Raw genomic sequence first — 24,664 nt, forward strand, 5'->3', positions numbered from 1 at the left:
TTGCCATAAGTGGGTGTTAAAATCCCCTGTAATTGTGTTAGTATCAGTGTTAGTATCAGTGAGTTTCTGTATGTTTGTTGTTAATTGGTTTATATATTTACTTATGCCCACATTGGGGGCATAAGTATTTACAATTGTTTGATCTTCTTGATGGATAGTCTTCTTAATTATGAAATAATGCCCTTCTACATCTCTTCTTACAGTATTTGTTCTTTCTTTCTTCCTTCCATTTAAAGATTTTGCTTATTTATTCATGAGAGATACACAGAGAGAAGCAGAGGCAGAAACGTAGGTAGAGGGAGAAGCAGAGAAGCAGGGGACTCCTGATGTGGAAACTCTATCAGGACCTCAGGATCACACCCAAAGGCAGATGCTCAACCACTGAGTCACCAGGTGTCCCCAGTGTTTGGTTACATATGTAGCTTGTTTGATAGAAGTATGGGTCCTCCAGATTTCTTTTGCTGTCCATTAGCATTATAGATGATTTTCCATCCCCTGACTTTCAATCTGCTGGTGTCTATAGGTCTAAAGTGAGCATCTTATAGGCAGCATATAGATGGATCTCATGTTTTAATCTATTCCGATACCCTAAAGCTTTTGATTGGAGCATTTAGTCCATCTACATTCAGAGCGATTATTGAAAGATATGAATTGAGTGCCTTGGTGTTACCAGTAGAGTGGTGTTTCTGGTGATGTTCACTGGTCCTTTCCAATCTTTGTTGCTTTTGGTCTCTTTTTCCCCCACTAGAAGAATCTCCCTTAAATTTTCTTACTGGTGTAGTGGTTATGAACCCCATTATTTTTATCTGTCTGGGAAACTCTTTATCTCTCCTTCTATCCTGAATGACAGGCTTGCTGAATAAAGAACTTTTGGCTGCATACTTTTCCCATTCGGTATACTGAATATTTCCTTCCACTGCTTTCTGGCCTTCCAAGTTTTTGTGGACAGATCTGCTGTGAACTTGATTCGTCTTCCCTTGTAGTTTAAGGACTCAACCCTTTCCCCTCCCCCCCGGTACTTTCAGGATTCTTTCCTTGTCTATTTTGTGAATTTGACTCTGATGTGCCTTGGCGATGGTCAGCTTTTGTTGAATTTAGTGGGAGTTCTCTGTGCTCTTGGTTTCAGTGTCTGTGTCCTTCCTCACATTAGAGAAGTTTACATAATTTGTTCAAATAAAACTTGTGCCTCTTTTTCTTTCTATCTTCTGAGTCTCCTATGATATAAATATTATTGTTTTAATAAGTGACTGAGTTCCCTAAGTTGGCTTCTGTGGTCCATTACCTTTCTTGTTTGTAGGGCTTCTGCTTAGGACTGCATCTCAGCTGAAGTATTTTGAATGTTGGCCTGACTAGATTTTAGTTCTTTTATCTCTACAGAAAGGGATTCTCTGTTTTCTTTTGTGCTCTCTTCCAGCCCAGCTTCCATATTTATAATCATTGTTTTAAATTCTAGTTCAGACTTCTTACTTATATCTGTTTTGATTAACTTCCTAGCTGTGAGTATTACCTCATGTTCTTTTATGGAGGTGAATTTCTCTGTCATTATTTTTCTTCAGAAAAGAAAGAAGGAAAAACAAAAACCAAAAAACACAACAATAACTGAAACTTAACTAGATAATGTTCAAAACATCCTGAACACCTACAAATTTGACCTGAGATTTAAAGAGAGAACAACTGGAATGCTATAGTGAGAAAAGTTTTCACTTCTAACAAGGTAGGAAGGCATTAAATAAATAAATAAATTAAATAAATAAATAAATAAATAAATAAAATAAAGTATGGGAGGGAAACCGGGAGGATCCAGCTAAAGTGGAGTGGCGAAAGCCTATGGGACAGGAAAGCCCAGCTGGGAGAAACTGGAACATTAAAAATCCTCACCAGAGTTTTCCTGAATGGAAAAATGCTTAGCAGGGAAATTGAGCAGAATCACAGGAGGGTCAGTGAAGCCTCAAGATTCCCTGTGTCACTGTAAGAGAAAGGGTGACCGGAGGGAAACCTCACCACAAACCGAGGTCCTATCTCAATAAAGGGCTAGAACACTGCAGCTCTCTGGGGCATTTGGGAGAAGCCAGTATGTTAGGCAGGTTGCTCCGGATGGAGGTGGCTCTGCCCCATTCCCTTCAGGAGAGGCGGCCCCCGGGAGCGGGGTCCACTGGCACATGTCCCTGGATCCCAGGGTGCCTAAGTGGACAAAGCCAGCAATCCTGCATTCTCCCTGAGACAGGTGGAAGCGGGGAGGGCACAGGACAGCGAGAACTCTCCTGCCACTGGGCGCCCCACAAGCTGTGCAGATCAGTGCACCCGCGCCAGCCCCAGGAGCATCTAGGCCAGTGTGGACTGGGACCTGTGGTTAGTTACTCACAGGGAGCTGGACCCCAGAACTGAAATCTGGCCGCCACCATTGTATTTCCTCCTTGTTTCACTTGTGCCTGGCTAAGGCAGGGCCTCTAGGGAACAAAGGCCTCCCAGGATTGACAGCACACACTGAGCCCAGCACTTGGCAGGGGGCAGGACATCTCTGCCCAGGCACACACACCTGAGAATCAAGGCAGCAGGCTCCTCCCCCAGAAGACCACTTGGGAGAACAAGAGAAGAGCAAGTTTACTGAACGAGCAGCGCTGGAAAGCTCCAGGACCAAGGGAAAATAGTATATAGAACTAGAGGGTCCCTTTTCTTCCCTTTTCCATTACAACTCATTTTTATATCAGATAAAAATTTCCAATATTTTTTCTCCTTTCCCACCTTAACTGCCATATTTTACCAGCTCTTCATTTAAAATTTTTTTCCTTTTTGACGTTCATATTTCTACAATTACATGTCTTAGATATATTTTTCACTTCTGGATTCCCTTCAAAGTATTCAATTTAATTTTGGTAGATAGATGAGGTATGGGTTTGTGTGTGTGTGTGTATATGTGTGTGTGTTTTCTTTTTTCTTTTTTTCTTTTTGCCTCGTTTTGTTTTACAATGATGGAAGTTAATACCTTCTAAAACATGAGCAATATACACCCAGAACCAAGTGGAATACTGTGCTGGTTCATTCTGTGATATTATATTCTCTCTTCCTTCCCATTCTGCCCCCCTCTTTTATCTCATTTATGTTTTGGTGGTCAGTTATGGGCATTTCTATTAAGTATTGCTGGTTTATATAAATTTGGGATTGAGCATCTTCTAACATACAGAACAAAATACATTCTGAACCAAGAGAATCACACTCTAGGATCCCTCAGGTAGACTACATTCTCTCTCCACTACAACTTCACCACCGCCATCCCCCAGGACCCCTCCTTTTTTCTGTTTCTTCTTCCTCTTTTCTTTACTTTTTTCTTTTTTCTTTTTCTTTTTTCTTCTTCTTTGTGGTTTTTGGCCTTTTAATTTTACTACACTGTTTTAAAACGTGTTTTTCACTTTAGTGGTCCTTTTGCTTTATTTTGTTCTGTTCTTCTCAATTTTCTGGTCTCTGACCTCTTTGGAATCATCTAGGGTGTATTTTACTTAGGTCATGGTTGATATTTTTGACTCAGCCTGGTCATACAGCCACTCTGCACCAGAAAAAATGACTAAAAGGAAGAATTCACCCCAAAGAAAGAACTGGAAACAGAATTTTCTGCCATAGAGTTAGAGAATATGGATTTCAATATGATGTCAGAAAGTCAATTCAGAAGCAAATTATAAAGCTACTGGCAGCTCTGAAAAAAAACGTAAAGGACTCTAGAGGCTTCGTTACTACAGAATGAGATCTAATCAGGACAAAATTAAAAATAGATTAAATGAGATGCAATCCAAACTGGATGTTCTAACTGCTAGGGTTAATGAGGTGGAAGAGAGAGTGAGTAACATAGAAGACAAGTTGATGGTAAGGAGGAAATCTGAGAAAAAAGGAGAAAAACAATTAAGAGACCATGAGGAAAGGCTTAGAGAAATAAATGAGAACCTTAGGAGGAAGAATTTATATATAATTGGGATTCCAGAAGAGGCTGAGTGAGAAAGGGGACCACAAAGTATATTTGATCATAGGTGAGAACTTCCCTAATCTGGGGAAAGAAACAGGCATTCAGATCCAAGAGATAGAGAGGACACCCCAAAAATCAATAAAAACTGTTCAACATCTTGATATTTAATAGTGAAATTTGCAAATTCTTTTTTTTTAAGATTTTACTTATTAATGAGAGACACAGAAAGAGATGCAGAGACACAGGCAGAGTGAGAAGCAGACCCCATGCAAGGAGCCTGACATGGGACTCGATTCCGGGACTCTGGAATCACACACTGGGTTGAAGGCAGGCACTAAACCGCTAAGCCAGCCAGGGATCCCAAAACTTGCAAATTTTAAAGATAAAGAGAAAATCCTTAAAGCAGCAAGAGACAAAAGATTCTTAACTTATTTGGGGAGAAATATCAGATTAACAGCAGACCTTTCCACAGAGACCAGGCAGGCCAGAAAAAGCTGGCATGATATATCCAGGGTACTAAATGAGAAGAACATGCAGCCAAGAATACTTTATCCAGCAAGGCTTTCATTCAGAATAGGAGAGATAAAGAGCTTCCAGGATAGGTAGAAACTGAAGGAATATGTGGCCAGCAAACCAGCTCTGCAAGAAATATTAAGGGGGACCTTGTAAAGAAAGAGGATGCCCAGAAAAACAATCCATAAGAACAGGGACTGAGTAGGTAATAGGATGACACTAAATTCCTATCATTCAATAGTTACTCTGAATGTGAATGGGCTAAATGATCCCGTCAAAAGACACAGGGTATTGAACTAGATGAAAAAGCAAACCCACGTATATGCTCTCTACAAGAGATTCATTTTATTTTTTAAATTTAAAAAATATTTATTTATTTATGAGAGACACAGGCAGAGGGAGAAGCAGGCTCTCTGCAAGGTGCCCGATGTGGGACTTGATCTGGATTCCAGAATCATGCCCTGAGCTGAAGGCAGACACTCAACCACTGAGCCACCCAGGCATCCCATACAAGAGACTCATTTTAGACCTAAGGACGCCTCCAGCCTCAAAATGAAAGGGTAGAGAAACATTTATGATTCAAATGATCCTCAAAACAAAGCTGGGGTAGCAATCCTCATATCAGATAAATTAGAGTTTATACCAAAGACTGTAGTAAGAGATAAATAGGCACTATATCATACTTAAAGGGGCTATCCAATACACTATTAGTAGGAGACTTCAACACAGCACTCTCAGCAAAGGACAGATATTCTAAACAGAACATCAGTAAAGAAACAAGGGCCTTAAATGATACACTGGACCAAGTAGATTTCACAGATACATATACAGAACTTTCCGTCTGAACACAACTGAATACACATTCTTCACAAGGGCACATGGAACTTTCTCCAGAATAGACCACATTCTTGGTCAAAAATCAGGTCTCAACCAATGCCAAAAGATTAGGATTGTCCCCTGCATATTTTCAGACCACAATGCTTTCAAGGTAGAACTCAATCCCAAGAAGAAATTTGGAAGAAACTGAGACACTTGGAGGTTAAAGAGCATCCTACTAAAAGATGAATAAGTCAACCTGGAAACTAGAGAAAAATTAAAAAGATTCATGGAAACTAATGAAAATGAAGATAGAATCATTCAAAAGCTTTGGGATACAGCAAAAGTGGTCATAAGAGGAAAAAACATCGCAATACAAGCCTCCCTCAAAAAATGGGAAAAATCTCAAATACACAAGCTAACCTCTCACCTAAAGGAATTGGAGAAAGAACAGCAAGTAAAACCTACAAACCTATACCAAGCAGAAGAGAGATAATAAAGATTTGAGTAAAACTCAATGAAATAACAAAACTAAAAGACAAACTACAGAATGGGAGAAGATATTTGCAAATGACGTATCAGATAAAGGGCTAGTTTCCAAGATCTATAAAGAACTAATTAAACTCAACAGCAAAGAAACAAACAATCCAATCATGAAATGGGCAAAAAACATGAACAAAAATCTCACAGAGGAAGACATAGACATGGCCAACACGCACATGAGAAAATGCTCTGCATCACTTGCCATCAGGGAAATACAAATCACAACCACAATAAGATATCACCTCACACCAGTGAGAATGGAGAAAATTAACAAGGCAGGAAACCACAAATGTTAGAGAGGATGCAGAGAAAAGGGAACCCTCTTACACTGTTGGTGGGAATGTGAACTGGTACAGCCACTCTGGAAAACTGTGTGGAGGTTCCTCAAAGGGTTAAAAATAGACCTGCCCTATGACCCAGCAATTGCACTGCTGGGGATTTACCCCAAAAATGCAGATGCAATGAAACGCTGGGACACCTGCACCCCGATGTTTCTAGCAGCAATGTCCACAATAGCCAAACTGTGGAAGGAGCCTCGGTGTCCATCGAAAGATGAATGGATAAAGAAGATGTGGTCTATGTATACAATGGAATATTACTCAGCCGTTAGAAACAACAAATACCCATCATTTGCTTCAACGTGGATGGAACTGGAAGGTATTATGCTGAGTGAAGTAAGTCAATTGGAGAAGGACAAACATTGTATGTTCTCATTCATTTGGGGAATATAAATAATAGTGAAAGGGAATATAAGGGAAGGGAGAAGAAATGTGTGGGAAATATCAGAAAGGGAGACAGAACATGAAGACTCCTAACTCTGGGAAACGAACTAGGGGTGGTGGAAGGGGAGGAGGGCGGGGGGTGGGGGTGAATGGGTGACGGGCACTGAGGGGGGCACTTGACGGGATGAGCACTGGGTGTTATTCTGTATGTTGGTAAATTGAACACCAATGAAAAATAAATTTATTAAAAAAATAAATAAAAAATAAAAAAAATAAAACCCGAAAACAAACAAACAAACAAACAAACAAACATGAGTGACCGTATCAGAGTGCTTTTCCTTCTTGGTTCTCTATTCTGCTTTATCAGCTTATGCCAGGACCACACCATTGTGGGTGTGATTGCTTTTAAGTAGGCTCCATGCCTCATTCATAGCCCAGATAAGGGCTTGAAATCATGACCCTGAGATTAATACCTCAGGTGAGACCGAGAGTCCTATGCTTTACCGACTGAGCCAGACAGGTGCCCTAGAGCCACACTGTTTTAATTCTGTGGCTCTGTGACATAGTTTGAAATAGGAAAGTGCTGCATCCAGCTCTGTTTTGCTTCTCAGTACTGTTTTTGCTGTCCTGAGTCATTTGCAGGGGTAGACGAAAGTTAGGGTTCTTTTTCCTATTTCTATAATCTGTCACCATGATTTTGATAGGAATTCTATTGAAAGTGAGGGTCGCTCCAGGTACTATCGACATTTTAACAGGTTGAAGGCTCCCACCCATGAGCCCAGGATGTCTTCCCAAATCCTTCCAGGTTTCAGTGTAGAAGTCTTTCACTTCCTTGGTTCAATCTAATATTTTGTTCTTTTTGTTGCAACTGAGAATGGAGTCCTTTTCTTAATTTCCTTTCTGAGTGTTCATTGTTGGTACAGAAAGGCTACCAACTTTTCTATGTTCATTTTGTGTCTCCCAAGTGAAATCACTCATTAGGACTAACAGTTCTGGTGGAGCTTCTAGGGTTTCCTGATTCTAGTACCATGTCTTCTGTCAATAGGGAAGTTTGACTTCCCCTTACAGGTGTGGATGACTTTTCTTCTCCGTGTGTCTTTCCTATGGTAGGACTGCCAGGGCTAAGAGGGGACTTCCTTGTCTTGTTCCTGCTCTTAGGGGAGACGATTTCAGGTCTTCATCATAGAGTATGATGTCAGCTAGGGGCCTAACTGCACGGCCTTTATTCTGTTGATGGAAATATCCTCAAAACCCACTATGATTTTTTTACATTTGTTTTTAAGTTAGATTTTCCAACACATAGTATAACCCCCAATGCTCATCCCATCAAGTGACCACTCGCTGCCCATCACTGTTACCCTATCCCCCACCCACCTCCCCCCCTTTTTTTTTTACATATTTTTTAATTGGAGTTCAATTTGCCAACATATAGCATAACACCCAGTGCTCATCCCATCAAGTGCCCCTCTCAGTGCCCGTCTCCCAGTCACCCCCACCCCCGCCCACCTCCCTTTCCACCACCCCTTGTTCATTAACCCACTATGATTAGGTTGTACTTTGTCAAATGCTTTTTCTGCAACTATTGAGATGACCGTAGGGTTTTTGTCCTTTCTCTCGTTAATGTGGTGGATCACGTTGACTGCTTGCCAGAAAGGAAGTAGGTTGGAGATGGGCAAAACAGATGAATACTAAGAGGTATAAACATCTGGTTCTAAAATATATAAACCACAGAAATTTAGAAAGTACAGCCTAGGCAATGGAGTCAGTACTATTGTACTAACTTTGTACAAGGACTGATGCTGACTACACTTCTCGTGGGGAGAGCTGAGTAATCTACAGAATGGAGCCACTAAGTTGTAGCCCTAAAACTAGTGTAACATTACATGTTGACTATACTTCAATAGCTATTAATAGGGGCTTCTGCTAGAAATCACGGTGGATCCCTGAAAGGCATTTGCACAGCCGTTACACATATGAAGGCACCTCTGCAGAGATGATAAAGATTTCTCAAATATCTTCAATATTGATTATTAAAAGATTTGACAGAGCTTGCATTGAGAGGGGCAGAGGGAAAGGGAGACTCTCAAGTACACTTCTCACACACCTGGGCCCAGGCCCCACGTGAGGGTCCACACCACAACCTTGAGATCCTGACCTGAGCCAAAATCTTGTCAACGTTTAACCAACTGAACCACCCGGAGCTTAAGTGCAAAATCCATGCTGTGAACCCCTGGAGATGGGAGGACAGCTGAGACACCAGTCTACTGATTAGGGTGGGTGGCCTGGAGAGCCTGAGGGTGGGAACTAAGGACGTTGGACAGACAGTGCCTGCATACCTTCCCATCCAGTGTGGTGACAGGAACTCCTCTCACACCCTTGGCCTTCAGGCTGAAGGGCTAAGGGCTGACTGGACCCTGCCGACCACAGTGATGTCACGGGGCCCCATTGTGGGTGGAACTGTGGCGCCCCAGGTTTCCACCGTTGCCTGGCACTAGTCTGTGTCCACAGGCAGTTGGAGGCACTCGTGCTCCTGATCTGGCTCACAGAGCCCGAACTATCTGACTCTCACCAGTACCCCAGTGTATAAAGAGTAGGTGCTCACACAGCAGCAGGTCACAGGTGAGTGGGAGCTGCTCCCTGCTCCTTGCCACAATGGGCCCTGTGGGGCCTGGTGGGGGCTTTGGCTTCCTGGGTTGGGTGAAAACATACCAACCCCCATGTGATACCCATGAGGCAGCTCCTGTAGTCCTTCCACAGCTCCACGGGGTAAGGGTTGCCTCCCTCCGGCCCCAGCCAGGGAAGGAGGCTGTGGTAGGCCTCCGGTAGCTCAACTGGACCCGCGCTCCCTTGTAAGCCCTGTTCTGTACAGGGCAGACCCAAGCCATGACATTCCAGCGTGTCCTAGGTGCATGGACCCCGACATGTGATGACCAACCACCCACACTGTGGTCCGGGGTAGACGGTCAGGGCTTCTGGGTCCTCCTGGCCCTTGAGCAGGCTTGCTCTTCATGAACTGGATTATTGAGGCCCTCGTGCTCCCCCAGAGCCCCATTCAGGCTATTCACAAATCATTGTATTCAGGATGGGGAGTTTGATCACAGTTTGCTGCTCTAAGTTTTTAATTTTGATGATGTCCAATTCATTGCTTTTTCCCTTTGGTTGTTGTGCTTGTGGAACATAAGAGAAACCGAACCTCCTGTCTGCCCCCGGCCGGCAGGAACACTGTCAGTCCCATCCAACGCCATGCCGACTCCAGTCCTTGGCTGGGAGACGTTACCCCAAGCATCAGTCAGCAGTTCCCTGCAGCCCCCTGGGCCCCCTTGTGTTCCTGATAAACATGTGGAGAGCTGTGTCCTCTAATGACAGCATGTCCTGGGACAGTGGCTGGGAAGGTGGACTGTAGGTGGGCGAGCCAAAGACAGTGACTTCCCGTGAGTGATCCTCCAACCCAGCATGTCCCCCTTGGAGCTATAGTGTTGTCTCCACACTCCGGTCAGACAGACTGGGGCCTGCCCACAGGGAGCACACAGACGCATGAATCTTCTGAAGGTTTTCATTCAGTGTCATCCTTGGATGTGTTTGTTTTACAGCACGAGGCAAGAGGACCTGGAGACCCTGCTGGCCTTGGAAAGGGCTGATATCATAGCCGAATACCATCAGCTGAGGCCCAGATAAGTACCATAGCACTAGAGCACCCCCTAGAGGTGGGGACCACATCTGCAAGAGCAGGTGCAGCCCAGGAGGGGCTCAAAGCCAGCATGAGCCAGGTCAGCCCAGACAAGGACCATAGTCACCAGGAACAAGTGAGACCCTGGGGATGGACCCTGGCATCAGGAGCAAATGAGGGTCTATCCTGGATCCTAGTTATCAGTAGCTGATGAGCCCAGGAGGGAATCATAGTCACCTGGTCCAGATGAAGCCCAGTTGGTGACCATACCCAAGTATGTAGGAGTGGGTATGGCCCAAGTGGTATGATAAGCAGCAAGACCAATTATGTACCAGGTGAGGATCAGAGCAGCGTCCAGCCAGTGACACCCAAATGGGTGTTGTTACCAGAACGAGCAGGTAAGTCCAGGTGAGGATCATAGTCCTCAAGTGCACCAGATGTACAGATTTGTTAGCCAACATGTAGAGGTGGGACCCAATCAGGGATCTGAATCTAAGCTGAGAAGGAGGGCCCAGGCAGAGATGAAAATGAGAGGAGCAGAGCATGAGGAAAAGGCTGGAGGCATAGAGCCAGGTGAGGCCCAGGCATGGATCAGAGCCTAGCATGAGCCAGGTCAGTCCAGACAAGGACCATAGTCACCAAGAACTAGTGAGACTCTGGGGACAGACACGGGCATCAGTAGCAAGTGAGGGTCGATCCGGGATCCTAGTCCTCAGTAGCCGATGAGCCCAGTAGGGGATCATAGTCACCAGGTCCTGATGAGGCCCAGGTGGTGAGCATACTCAGGTAAGGAGGAACAGGTGTGGCCCATTTGATATCATAAGCAGCAAGAACAATTATGTCCCGGGTGAGGATCATAGCAGATTCCAGCTAATGAGACCCAAGTGGGTGTTGTTGTCAGGACAAGCAGGTAAGGACAGGCGGGGATCATTGTCCTCTGGTGCACCAGATTTGCAGATAGTGTGTTAGCCAGGAAGTAGAGGTGAGACCTATTCATGGATCTGAAAAAAAACAAAAAAACAAAAAAACAAAAAACAACAACAACAAAAAAAACATGGATCTGAATCTAAGCTGAGCAGGGAGGGCCCAGGACATGAAAATCAGAGGAGCAGAGCACGAGTCAAAGGATGGAGGCATCAGAGCCAGGTGAGGTCCAGGAGGGGCCTTGGTGAGGCCAAGGATGAGCCAGATCAACACAGACAAGGACCATAGTCACCAGGAACAAGTGAGACCCTGGGGACATTCCCAGGCATTAGTAGAAGTGAGGGTCCATCTTGGCTCGTAGTGATCGGTAGCCAATGAGCCCAGGTGGGGACCAAGTCACCAGGTCCAGGTGAGGCTCAGGTGGGACCAGAGTCACCAGGTCAGGTCAGGCCCAGGTTGGGATCATCGCTGGTAGGAGCAGGTAAGACTGTCAGGCTGCTCCCATTGGGCAGAGGGGCCCTTCCTCTCATGCCCGGCCAGTCTCAGAGGGTCCTGGTCTGTCTCAGGATTCAGGGGAGAGGAGCCATTCTGCTCCCTCCTTTCCCCATGTCCCTGGCGCTGATCGGTTCCCACCACGGGGCACTTGTTTCAGCATGCCAAGTATGGGGTTCACGGGACCTGGGATGATGCTGACTCATCACTGTGGAAGGTCACGGGCCGTCAGAGCTTTCTGCAGTAAGTACCCTGGACACCACTTCATCCATTTCAGGAGGCGGTTTGCTTTTGCAGGAAAGCCTCTCTGGAGGCTGGCCCATCCCCCCGGGACAGGACCTCGTCCCCTTGTGCCCTCTGAGGGCCATGTCTGCCCTGGGGTGGAGCTGAGAGACTCAGGAGACAAACCCGGGAAGTGGGTAGGAAGTGACTTGGGCCTGCGGGCTGGCCCATGGGCACTCAGAGGAGTGGCCTCCACTCCTGCTTTGGGGAGGACCAGGTGTCTGCCTCCAGCATCAGGATGTGGGGTGTCCTGTCCTTCAGCATGAGCTTGAGAGGTAAGGGGCTCTGGGATAATGGCCTGCTTTCTATAGGAGGATTGTGTGGTCTGGGGCAAATGAGGGGGATTGCTCTTCACTCACACCCCCAGGCCAGGGCCTCCACAGTTCTGAAGGCTTCTGTGGGGCTGCAGATAGATGCTGGGGACAAAGCAAGTTCAGGGAGGGAGGGTGAGCAGCAGAGGAAGTGGCTGACTACCTTGGGCAGGAAGAGGGAAGAGGAGGAGGAGGTGGCCACCCTGGGATGGGAATGAGGGAAGGGGGACAGCCCAGTGGCCTTGGTCAGATTGGAGGAGGCTGCTGGGTCGTGGGACCCACAGGAACCTCATGGAGGCTGGAGACTGCATAGGGGCCAATGGGGCTTCTCCAGGCCCCCTCAGCTCTGCTCACTGCCCAGTGGCTGCTTGGATGGGTCAGGGGTGGGTCATGCTCAGGGGCTCTGACACGAGGTACAATGTGCCAGAGTCGCAGATATGACAGCAAGAGGGTTGGAGTCAGGGGACATCAGGGAGGACGCCCAGGGTGCAGGGGGAGGCCATCTGGATGCCGGGCAGTCAGGCCCTGGGAAGCCAGGGGGCCTCTGCTGAACAGTCCCTGTGCAGCATCTCCCCACTCCCGGGTGCCCGCATCCTGACTCCAAAACCCCAGCAATGGCCATGCACACCCATCACCCTCCTCGTGGCCAATACTCGCTGCCCCTCGGTGCTGGGGACCCGCCTTCCCCTTCGTTGGCCATTGCAGGGAAAAGGGTGCTGGGTCAGGCGGACCTGGTCCTCAGCCCTGGGCTCCCACCCTGCGGGGTCTCTGTGAGTATGAGGGTCCTTGGACCCTGCCACACCTAGCCAGAACGACAGTCCTGCTGTCTGGAAAGACCGGGTCCATTCAGGGCTTAGAAGCTTGTGGGCAAATTGAACACCAATAAAAAATAAATTAAAAAAAAAAAGAAGGTTGTTGGCACACTGGGGTCAGGGCTTGGGGAAGAGGCCCCTGCCAGGATGACCCACTCGTTCACCTGGTGCATGAGGAGACCCTGATCTTTGGGGGTCTGGGGCCATCTCAGTGTTCTTCATTCCAGGGTTCCCCAAACTGCTGAGGTTCTAGGCCCATCACGAGCGCATTCTAGACAGAGCTCACCCCAAGCTTAAGAAGCACATGGTAAGTAGACGCTCCGCAGAGGCTCCGCCCCTTTGGCCCTGGGGCAAGGGGTGCCAGCACAGCCCTTCTGAGCTGCCCCAAGTTTCCTGTCAAGTTCCTCCTCCTGGGGGCCTGGGGCGCCCTCAAGGCTGGGCGGGGCCATGGGGAGTGTGTCCACCTGGCTCCACGGGGACGCACCCTGGGGCCTGAGCACCTCCTGCCCATCTGCCAGGAGGAGGAACAGATGTTCACTGGTATTTACACCCCCAAGTGATTCCTTCAGTGTTTCCTCAGTCAGGTAAGGCCACCCCAGGACCCTTGTTCCCTCATCCTGCCCCCTGACTCTGGGGAGGGCCGAGCTCAGCCCCACCCTCCAGACAAGCCAGGCCCAAACCTGGGGCCCTAAGTCTGAGGCTCGCAGCCGATACCCATTTGGAGAAGTCCAGCGGGTCCCTGGAGGAGGTTCCAGGGAGTGCGATGTCTCTCCTTCAGCTCCCAGGGTGGCTTGGTCAGCTACTGCAGGAGGGAAGCTCCCAGAGCCCATGGCTGCACACCTGTGTCCAGGATCAGTGGGTTATGTGCTTCTGCCCAGCTGCCCACAACCCAGGACCCCTCACTGGCCCGGATGGCCCACAAGGAACTCCCTCCTCATGCTCCCAGGGAACCAGGAGAGTGCAGGCAGGTGGCACCCGAACAAGGACCTGATGTCAGAACATTGGGTCCCCTTCCCTTTGGCACCTGCCTGGGCCACATCATGGGCCACACAGCAAACCAGACAATAGATTCCCCCCGGGACTCCTGTCACGGGGTCCACCCAGCCCACTGAGATGACACTGTAGGGATCCAGATACCCTTCCTTCCCTGGGGTCACAGGAGCTCAAGCCACTCGCTGGGGAGTGATAGGCAGGGCCAGGCCAGAGCGAGGGAAGCACTGAACCTGCCACCCCAAGGCCCCTCACAGTCCTGGGACCATTTGACCTCTGCATCCACAGGGAAGCTTCATGCACCTGGGCCTCTGGAGCAGAGCGTGATGGGGAGGATGTGGGCCCTGAGGCTCTGGCCAGCAGACACCATGCCCTGCTTCATCTCACATACCTTCATAAAGGGCGCCCCCACAACAGGAAAAGAGTCCCTGACCCAGAGGGACCTGGGCTGGCCTCTCCCAGGGTGCTGGGGAGGCAGGTTCGACATAAGCCCTCCCAGGGTCAGAATGCAGATTGATGGGTTGAGCCCCCCCGTGGCCCTGACCAGTTCTGGATTCTGCCCCAAGGCTCAGCGACCCTCTCAGAGCAGGATGTGGCATCCTGGGTGGGCCCCACAGATCCAGGTCGCTGACCTAGGACAACACTGGAAATTTCAGGACACCCCAGGGCAGGGGCAGCAGGGGCAGGCCGCTGGGCCACGTCCTCACCCACACTAGGAGGCAGGCTCCTCCACATGCTGGGTCTCTGGTAGTCAGTCCCCTGGAAACAGTGGTCCAGAAGCCGGGGTCCAGCTGATATGCAGGGACCAGCACAGGGACCCCTAAGCTGTAGGGGCCCAGAGCAGGGACCCCTAAGCTGCAGGTACAGGTCAGGTCTGCTGTCCACAATACTGCCTCTCAGGCTCCAACTTCAGGAAATGTGCCCACACTCAGAGTCTGCCCAGGCTCCAAGTTGGGGGACTGTAGCACCCGCACCCCCATGTGACTTCGGGTTTCCCTAAAGGACAGGATGGTCCCACTCCGCCGGGGAAGGTGCACACCCTAAGGTCGGAGCCCCTGTTTGTTGTTGAAAGTTCAATAAAGTCTTGAGAGTTAAAATGCATGGCCAGCCCATTTCTGCGTCTCCCAGAGCTCTGTGCAAGCAGTGGGGACAGACCCCCAGAAAGGAAGAGGGAGCCCTACCCAGCCCCTACCAGCCCCTGCACAGGTGCCACAGGCACACAAAGCTTACCTGCCTCTGTGACTTCCAAGATAAGCCAATTCCAGGTCAGGACCCTCACAGACTTACTGGGACTCAGCCCATTCCCCGTGGGCTAGGACGGGGCTGGGAGAGAGTGACAGCCAGGGACCGGTGGCCTCAGTTCACGGTGGTCTGTGCAAAGTGCCCTGGGAGATCTGCGCTGCCTCTGTCCAGGGAGCCTGGACTGGCCGGGCTCTGGGGGCGCTTCCAACCTTCTTCACCCCGAACCTGTGCTCATGGGGTATAGAGGGCCAGCAGGGCGGTCAGTGTGGCCCTGGAAGGGACGTCAGGACAGCAGGCACTTGCAGCTCATGTACCTGGGCCCCCTCAGCAGGCGGGCTCAGCTGGCACACCTTGTGCTGCCGCGTCTCCTGCACCAGCATGTGGAAGGATCCTCCACGCCCTAGCGGGTAGGGCCTGGGGGAGAGTGGGGCTCAGCCTGGGTGTCTGGAGCACAGGGAACCGAGGGACCCCAGACCATGCTGAACCCCAATGTCCTCTCACCACCAGGGCTGAACGCCAATGTCCTCTGTCTGCACAGGGTTGACCCCCGGTGTCCCCTCCCCATCCATGACAACTTTTTTTTTTTTTTTTTTTTTTTATTTACTTATGATAGAGAGAGAGAGAGAGAGAGGCAGAGACATAGGCAGAGGGAGAAGCAGGCTCCATGCACCGGGAGCCTGATGTGGGATTCGATCCTGGGTCTCCAGGATCGTGCCCTGGGCCAAAGGCAGGCGCCAAACCGCTGCACCACCCAGGGATCCCCCCCATCCATGACAACTAAGCACAAGCCTCACATAGGCCGACAGGCATGGTGGGCACCTGTGCTGTCCCTGGCCTCACAGGGGAAGGAAGGAGGTTTCTGCTGGACACGCTCACATGGTGATCAGCAGTGCTCCTGCTTAAGATGGCAGTTGGTGACAGTTAGTGATCTGTGTCCCTGATGCTGGCTCCTTCTTCCCTGTCTCCCCACAGGAAATGAAGGAGGAGACCCAGGTCTCCTCCTGGGACATCAAACAGATAGATCTAGATATCAACAGAAGCTTCTGCAACAACATGTTCATGTTATGGGATTGCTTTGGGGTTGGGTAGGCTGCTGGGCAAGTGGGGACTGGGGGCCCCAGGGGAGGCCCGGGGGCTCCTGGATAAGTTACACAGGGTGTCTGAGGCCAGGTGAAACAAAACACTGTTGGCAGCAAACAAAACACTGTTGCATGGTAAAGTGCTCGGGATGACCCACATAACTTCCCCCCCGGGGTCCCCCTTTCCCCCCGGGGTCCCTGGAATGGGGAGGCCACCAGGACTGGGCCTTCAGGTGTCACTGTGTGAGCTGAACCCCAAGAAGATGTGGAGCTGCCCCGTGAAGGGCAGGGCGCAGGGGTGGGGGCCGTGGGGGGCAGGAAAGTGATCTGGGGGCTGGCCAGCACTGCCACCGCTGGACCAGGACACACATGGACCCAATGAGAGTCGGATGGGTCAAACTGACACTGAGCCTCAGTGTTTTTATGTATTTCTGAATGTCATGCATTTAATTTGAGACAATTTGCATTGCTTGTTAACATACACAGTATGATGAGCCCCCAAATGCCATCCCCTGTCCAGCAAGGGTCCTGCCCTAACCACACGGGCTCAGTAGCAAGTGTGTCACAGCAAACCCCAGACCTGGGGCTGAATTGATCTATAGCTCATCCGGGTGACCCTCCACCCTGCTCTCCTCGCCCTCTGGGAGCACCCTCTGGGAACCTCGGCTGTGAGGGAGCCTGGGAGCCTGATGTCCAAGCGGGGAGGGCTCAGGGGGGCATCGGCGGTGGACACCCTCTGTTGGTCTCTGGCTCTTGAAGGAGGTGGGCCACTGCCAGGGCACAAGCCAGATGGTGGCCATCCTGCTGGTGTCCCAAAATGAGGAGGATGCCTTCTGGGTGCTGGCCCAGCTGATGACCTATAGGTGGCATGCCATGCAAGCTCGGACACAGGCAGGGTCCTGACACAAACTGTGGAGTCAAGAAGGCTCGATGGCTCTTCTGAGAAGGCTCACTGCAGACTGGGGTGTGGGATGTTCAGCTCCAGGGCCAGGGAACCCAGGGCCCCCACCCTCTTCCCGCCCATCAGCACTTAGGGAGCTCAGGGAGCAGCAGCGCCGCCTGGTGGAGGCCAGAGGCGCTTTCACCTAGCCCTGCCTCTGAGCCCTGCAGGTGCATCCCCACTAAGGCAAGTGGCACCTGACAATTAGGGGGACGGCCCCTCCCCCAGACGACCTGCACAGACCACTGGCTCCCACCAAGAGTGCTGATCACAGAGGCCTGCAAGGCTTCAGCTCTACGGGGAAAGTAGGATCTAGCTTCCTTTGTACTTTATTCTGTATAACTATGTTTCATTGATTTTGGTCAATTTTTTTTATTAAGTGTTAATTTTATTTGTTAAAGACATATTTATTTTTATTAATTTCTTTGTACTTAAATATTCTTTATTATTTTGCGATCTAGATTCTCTTAATAATTAATTAATAATTGAGAAGCAGCCTAAAACACACACAAGATATAAGATTTTTTGGGGGATTGTGGTTATTGTTGTTTTTCCTGTTTTTCTTTTTTTTTCCCACGTATTCTGGGAAACATAGTGATATGGCGAAATTTGACTCCAAAAAGAAGAGGAGGTATTACTCACTTCCAGGGACTTAATCAATTCAGATATAAGTAAGATGTTTGAACTAGAATTTAAAACAATGACGATAAAGATAGTAGGTGGGTTGGAAAAGAGCTTAGAAGACACTACACAATCCCTTACTGTAGAGATAAAAGGCCTAACATCTAGTCAGGCCGACATTAAAAATGCTATAACTGAGATGCAGTTCCAAGCGGAAACCCTAAAAAAAAGAAAGGTAATGGACCACAGAGGCAGACTTAGGGAACACAGTCACTTATTAAAACAATAACGTTCATATCACAGGAGACTCAGAAGATGAAGAGAGATAAAAGGGGGCACAAGTTTTATTTGAACAAATTATATAAACTTTTCTAATGTGAGGAAGGACCCAGACACTGAAACCAGGAGCACAGAGAACTCCCACTAAATTCAACAAAAGCGGACCATCGCCAAGGTACATCAGAGTCAAATTCACAAAATACACACGCAAGGTTAGAATCCTGAAAGCGGTGGGGTGGTGACAGTCATTAACCTACAAGGGAAGACAAATCCAGACAACAGATCTGCCCACACACACTTTGCAGGCCAGAAAGTAGAACAGGCCAGAACATGGAGTGTCTGCCTTTAGTTCAGGGCATGATGCCAGCGTCAGGGACCTAGTCCCACATCGGGCTCCTTGTGTGGAGCCTGCTTCTCCGTCTGCCTATGTCTCTGCCTCTCTCTCTCTCTCTCTCTCTCTCCCCCTCCCATGAATAAATAAATATTTAAAAAATCCATCGATATGCTGCCTATAAGTGCCTAACTTTATTTTTATTCTTCTTAATAATAACATATTTTGTATTGGTGTTCAATTTGCCAACATAGAGAATAACACCCAGTGCTCATCCCGTCAAGTGCGCCCCTCAGTGCCCATCACCCATTCAACCGCCGCCCGCCCTCCTCCCCTTCCACCACCCCTAGTTCGTTTCCCAGAGTTAGGAGTCTTCATGTTCTGTCTCCCTTTCTGATATTTCCTACCCATTTCTTCTCCCTTCCCTTCTATTCCCTTTCACTATTATTTATATTCCCCAGTGAATGAGACCATATACTGTTTGTCCTTCTCCGATTGACTTATTTCACTCAGCATAATACCCTCCATTTCTATCCACGTTGAAGCAAATGGTGGGTATTTGTCATTTCTCATAGTGCCTAACTTTAGACCTACAGACACCTGTATATTGAAAGGGGATTTACAATCATCTATCATGCTAATGGATATCAAGAAAAGCTGGAAGAGCCATTCTTAGACAAACTAGATTTGAAAACAAAGAGAGTAATAAGAGATGAACAAGGACATTATTTCATGATTAGAGGCTATCCATCAAGAAAATCAAACAATGGTAAATATTTATGCACCCAATCCCGGTGTAGCTAAATATAGAAACGAATGAACAACAAACATACAGAAACTCACTGATACTAATACAATGACAGGGGATTTTCATGCCCACAACACAGGACAGATCATCTAAGCAGAAAATCAACAGGGAACAATGGCTTTGATTGACACTGGACCAGAAGGACATATTCAGAATATTTCATCCCACACCAGCAGAATACACATTCCTTTCAAATGCACATGGGACATTCTCCAGAACAGCTTACATGATGAGCCACAAATCAGCCTTCAACAAGCACAAGAACCACGTAAATTTTCAGACCATGACACTGAAACTTGAAGTCAACTACAAGAAAAAACTTTGGAAACACCACACATTCGTGGAGATTAAAGAACACCCTACTAGAGAATGAATAGGGCAACCAGGAAATTAAAGAAATTATAAAAATATAGGGAAGGAAATGAAAATGGAAACATGTTTGTCCAAACCTCTGGCATGTAGCAAAGGCAGCCCTAGGAGGGAAGTACATAGAAATGCGCTCAAGACGCAAGAGAAGCATCAAATACCCAACCTAAGTTTCCACCTAAAGGAGCTACAAAAGGAACAGGAAACAAAGCGTAAAGCCTGCAGAAGAAGGGAAATAATAAAGATTAGAGCAGAAATAAATGATACAGAAACAACAACAACAAGAAAACAGTAGAATAATGAAACTCAGAGCTAGTTCTAAAATATAGTTAATAAAATTCATCAACCTCTACCCCAGACTTATCAAAAAGAGAAAGGACCCAAATAATAAAATCACAAATGAAAGGGGAGAGATCACATACAGCGCTACAAAAATAAAACAAGTACAAGAGAATACTATGAAAAATTCTATGCCGACAACCTGGGAGACCTGAAAGAAATGGACACACCTCAAGAAACCTACAAACTACCAAAACTAAAACAGGAAGACAAAGAAAATGCGAACAAACGCAGAACCAGCCAATAAGTTCAATCAGCAATCACCCCCTCTCAACAGGACACCAGGGTGGCTCAGCAGTTGAGCGTCTGCATTCAGCACAAGTCATGATCCCGGGCACCTAGGATTGAGTCCCACATCGGGCTCCCCACATGGAGTGTGCCTCTCTCTCTGTCTCTGCCTCTCTCTGTGTGTCTCTCATGAATAAGTAAATAAAGTCTTTATTTTTTTTACATTTTATTTATTTATGATAGTCACAGAGAGAGAGAGAGAGAGAGGCAGAGACATAGGCAGAGGGAGAAGCAGGCTCCATGCACCGGGAGCCCGACGTGGGATTCGATCCCGGGTCTCCAGGATCGCGCCCTAGGCCAAAGGCAGGCGCTAAACCGCTGCGCCACCCAGGGATCCCTAAATAAAGTCTTTAACAAAAAAACCCTCCCTAAAGGGAGGTCCAGGACTGGATGTTTGCCCATAGCAACTCTACTAGACATTTATTTTTTTAAAAGATTTTTATTTATTTATTTATTTATTTGTTTGTTTGTTTATTTATTTATGATAGACACACAGACAGAGAGAGAGAGGGAGAGAGGCAGAGACACAGGAAGAGGGAGAAACAGGCTCCATGCCGGGAGCACGACGTGGGACTTGATCCCAGGACTCCAGGATTGCACCCTGGGCCAAAGGCAGGCGCTAAACCACTGAGCCACCCAGGGATCCTCCTCTACTGGACATTTAAAAAAGAGTTAATACCTATTCTTCTCAAACGTTTCCAACACATAGAAATGGAAGGAAAACTTCCAAACTCTTTCTATGAGGCCAGCATTACCTTGATACCAAAACCAGAAAAAGACCCACTGAAAAAGGAGATTTAGCAACCAATACGCCTAAAGAAACATGGAAGCCAAAATTCTCAGTAAAATACTAGCAAATCATATTCAGAAGTATATTAAAAGAATCATTCACCGCACTCTAGTGGGATTTATTCCCGGGTTGCAAGGGTGGTACAATATTCATAAATCAATCAACATGATACACTACATTAATAAAGGATAAGAACCTTATCCTATTGATCTGTCAATAAATGTGGATAAAACATTCGAGAAAATACAGCATTTTTTCTTAAAAAAAAAATCTCAGCAAGGTAGGGATAGAAGGGACATACCTCAGCATCATAAAGCCATATACCAAAGATCCACAGCTAATATCATGCTCAGGGGAGAAAAACTGAGAGTCTTTCCCCTACACTCAGAAATGAGACAAGGATGTCCACCCTCACCATTCCTATTTACATAGTACTGGAAGTCTGGGCCTCAGTAATCAGACAACAACAACAAAAAATATAAAATGGTTCCAAATTGTGAAGGATGAAGTCCACCTTTCATTATTTGCAGAAACATGATGCTCTATGTAGAAAAGCCAAAAGACATCACAAATAAAAAATTGCTACAAATCAAACATGAATTGGAAATAGTTGCAGGATATAAAATTAATATGTGGAAATGTGTTGTATTTCTATGCAACAATAATAAGGCAGCAGAAAGAGACATTGAGGACTCAATCCCATTTATAAGTTGCAACAAAACCAAAAAGATATGTAGGATTCAGGCTAACCAAAGAGGTGAATGCCCTGTACTGGAAATACTATAAAATATTGATGAAAGAAATTGAAGATGATACAAAATACAAAAATATTTCATGCCCAAGGACTGGAAGAACAAATATTGCAAATAAGATTATACCTCTCAAAGCTATCTGTACATTCAATGCAATCCCTATCAACATAGCACTAACATTTTTCACAGAGCTGGAAAAAATAACCCTAAAATTTGTATGGAACCACAAAAGATTGAAAATAGACAAAGCTGTATTAAAAACAAAATCCAGCTGTGGGCACCACAATTTCAGACTCCAAGTTATATTACAGATTTCTAGTGATCCAAAGAGGATAGTGCGGGCACAACAAAAAGACACATAGCTCAATAGAACAGAATGGAATACCGAAACCAGACACAAACCCGAAATTCTAGGCTGAATTAATCCTTGACAAAGCAGGAAAGCATACCCAATGGTTAAAAGACAGTCTCAGGCAGCCCTGGTGGCATAGTGGTTTAGCACCCTCTGCAGCCTGGGGTGTGATCCTGGAGACCTGGGATCGAGTCCCGCATCAGGCTACCCGCAAGGAGCCTGCTTCTCCCTCTGCCTGTGTCTCTGCCTCTCTCTCTCTCTCTCTCTCTCTCTCTCTCTGTGTCTCTCATGATAAATAAAGAGAATCTTTAAAATAAAGAAATAAAAGACACTCTCTTCAGCAAATAACGTTGCGAAAACTAGACAGCCACATGCAGAAGAATGGAATTGGAACACTTTCCTACACCATGTATAAAAATTCCAAAGGGACTGAAGACCTAAATGTGAGACCTGAAACCATAAAAAGAAGAAAAGATAGGCAGTAACGTCTTTGACTTGGCCATAGGATCTTTTTTCTACATATGCTCTGAGACAAGGGAAACAAAACCAAAAATAAACTATTGGGACTTCATCAAGATAAAAAGCTCCGCACAGTGAAGGAAACAACCAAAGCTAAAAGGCAACTTAGAAAATGAGACAAGGGATCCCTGGGTGGCTCAGCGGTTTAGCGCCTGCCTTTGGCCCAGGGCGCGATCCTGGAGACCCGGGATCGGGTCCCACGTCGGGCTCCCGGTGCATGGAGCCTGCTTCTCCCTCTGCCTGTGTCTCTGCCTCTCTCTCTCTCTCTCTCTCTCTCTCTCTGTGTGTGTGTGTGTGTGACTATCATAAATAAATAAAAAAAAATGAGACAAGATATTTCTAAGCGACAGATCCAGTAAAGACATAATATCCAAAATATAAATCTCAACATTCAAAACATGAATCATCCAATTGAAAATGGGCAGAAGACATGAATGCACATTTTCTGTAATATCCAGATGGCCGCCAGACACAAGGAAAGACACTCAACATCACCCATCATCAGGGAAATGCAACTCAAAACCACAATGAGAAATCACCTGACACTTGTCATAATGCCTAAAATTAAGAACACAGGAGACAACAGGTATTGGTGAGGATGGGGAGAAAGGGAAGACTCTTATACTGCTGGTGGGGAAGCAAACAGGTGCAGCCACTGTGGAAAGCAGTATGGAGGTTCCTCAGGTTAAAAAGAGAACTACCCAATGACCAGAAATTCACAGTTAGGTATTTATCAGAAGGATACAAAAGTAGAGATTTGAAGAGGGATCTGAGTTTCTTCATATGCTTTGCAGGTGAATGGACGAGTCTTCCCAGGTCTCCCAGGTCCGTAAGCCGCGATCTCCTTGGACACCTCATGTCCCTGCGGACATGCCCAGCAGAGAACAGTCAAGAGTGAGGAGGAGCAGCTGGAGCCTGTCTGACCACAACACGATGGGCTCTGACGCAGCCCACACTCTTCTCTCCCGGGGAGGCCTGAATCCCTATGAGCCTGCGGAGGGCATTGCCTCCGTGGCCCCAGGACGTGGTAAGATGCGCACGTGCCCCGAATTGTCCATGATCCGGGTGCTCTTTGTTCTTTTCTTCAAGGCTGTTGGTCCCTCGTGCCCACAGGCAATCCATCGTGGTTCCACCCATCCCCACACGGAGGGCGACAGCTGGTGCTCAATGTCCTTCACAGGCCTCCTATCTAAGGGGTCTGCTTTCCAGTTCCTGCCTGGCTGGCAAGTGCGGCTTCACAGGAGCTACCTGGGAGCCGCCCAGGTGTCATTGGAAACTGCTTCCCCAGATCCAGAGGCTGCCTCCAGACCAGACTGAGAGGCTGACCTATCCAGATTGGCAGGCCAAGGGTTCTAAACCTAAGGGGACCGCAAAGTACACACTTTAAAAAAAAACTACGTCCTTATGTGTATATACATATATTTTGGAGATTTATAAATCTGCCCTTTGACAACGTTGAGGGGGATTCGGACATTTGTTTGTTTTGGGGTGTGTGGGTCTCTCTTGCTGTGTAAGTATGTGACCTGGGCTGTGTCATCCTAACACCTACCTGGCTTGAAACCACAATCTTTATCACTGTAGGTGCTGGCGTTGGGTAGATAGTTGGGTTCTCCTGGTCAACCCTGGTCTTTTTATGTAGGGACTTTCAGTTGGAAGTTCAGCTGAATTTCAAGGTCCAATGGGGCCACATTCACATGTGTGGCAGTGGGTCCCAGCTGAGCACCGGCTGATTCTCCTTCCTCGATGCCTCTCAAGCCGGGAGCCACATGTAGGGGCGGCCTGGTTGGGAAGCTCCTGAGGAGGAAGCTGCCCATTGGAGGGAGCTCTGGAGCTGCCTGTGTGTGGTAGTTGGCGTGGGGAGGGCCCTGGGGTCCCCAGCACCAGGGGGCCTCGAGTGTAGGCCACGCAGATACTAATGGGTGTGCCTGGCCATC

General features: G+C 47.6%; 2 long non-coding RNA genes across 5 annotated transcripts in view; one reads left to right on the plus strand and one right to left on the minus strand.

The window, feature by feature from the left end:
* Positions 1-15,811, minus strand: part of LOC144302418 (uncharacterized) — a 28,917-nt gene extending 13,106 nt beyond the window's left edge. Inside the window, exons 1-2 of the long non-coding RNA XR_013369270.1 lie at positions 15,255-15,811; positions 8,883-11,214 (exon numbers count right to left, since the gene is read on the minus strand). This is a non-coding gene — a long non-coding RNA (uncharacterized LOC144302418). The remainder of the gene's footprint in view (positions 1-8,882; positions 11,215-15,254) is intronic.
* Positions 9,033-24,197, plus strand: LOC144302417 (uncharacterized). Of its 4 annotated transcripts, none has more exons than XR_013369266.1 (5): positions 9,033-9,165; positions 10,137-11,872; positions 13,262-13,341; positions 23,525-23,757; positions 23,844-24,197. It is a non-coding gene; the product is annotated as an uncharacterized LOC144302417 (long non-coding RNA). The 4 variants fall into 4 exon arrangements; XR_013369268.1 differs by lacking the exons at positions 23,525-23,757; positions 23,844-24,197 and adding exons at positions 13,553-13,618; positions 13,813-15,130; XR_013369267.1 differs by lacking the exons at positions 23,525-23,757; positions 23,844-24,197 and adding an exon at positions 13,553-15,130.
* Positions 24,198-24,664: the final 467 nt, after the last annotated feature.

Source organism: Canis aureus, chromosome 31 (assembly GCF_053574225.1).
Source record: "Canis aureus isolate CA01 chromosome 31, VMU_Caureus_v.1.0, whole genome shotgun sequence".
In the NCBI taxonomy this organism is placed as follows: domain Eukaryota; kingdom Metazoa; phylum Chordata; class Mammalia; order Carnivora; family Canidae; genus Canis; species Canis aureus.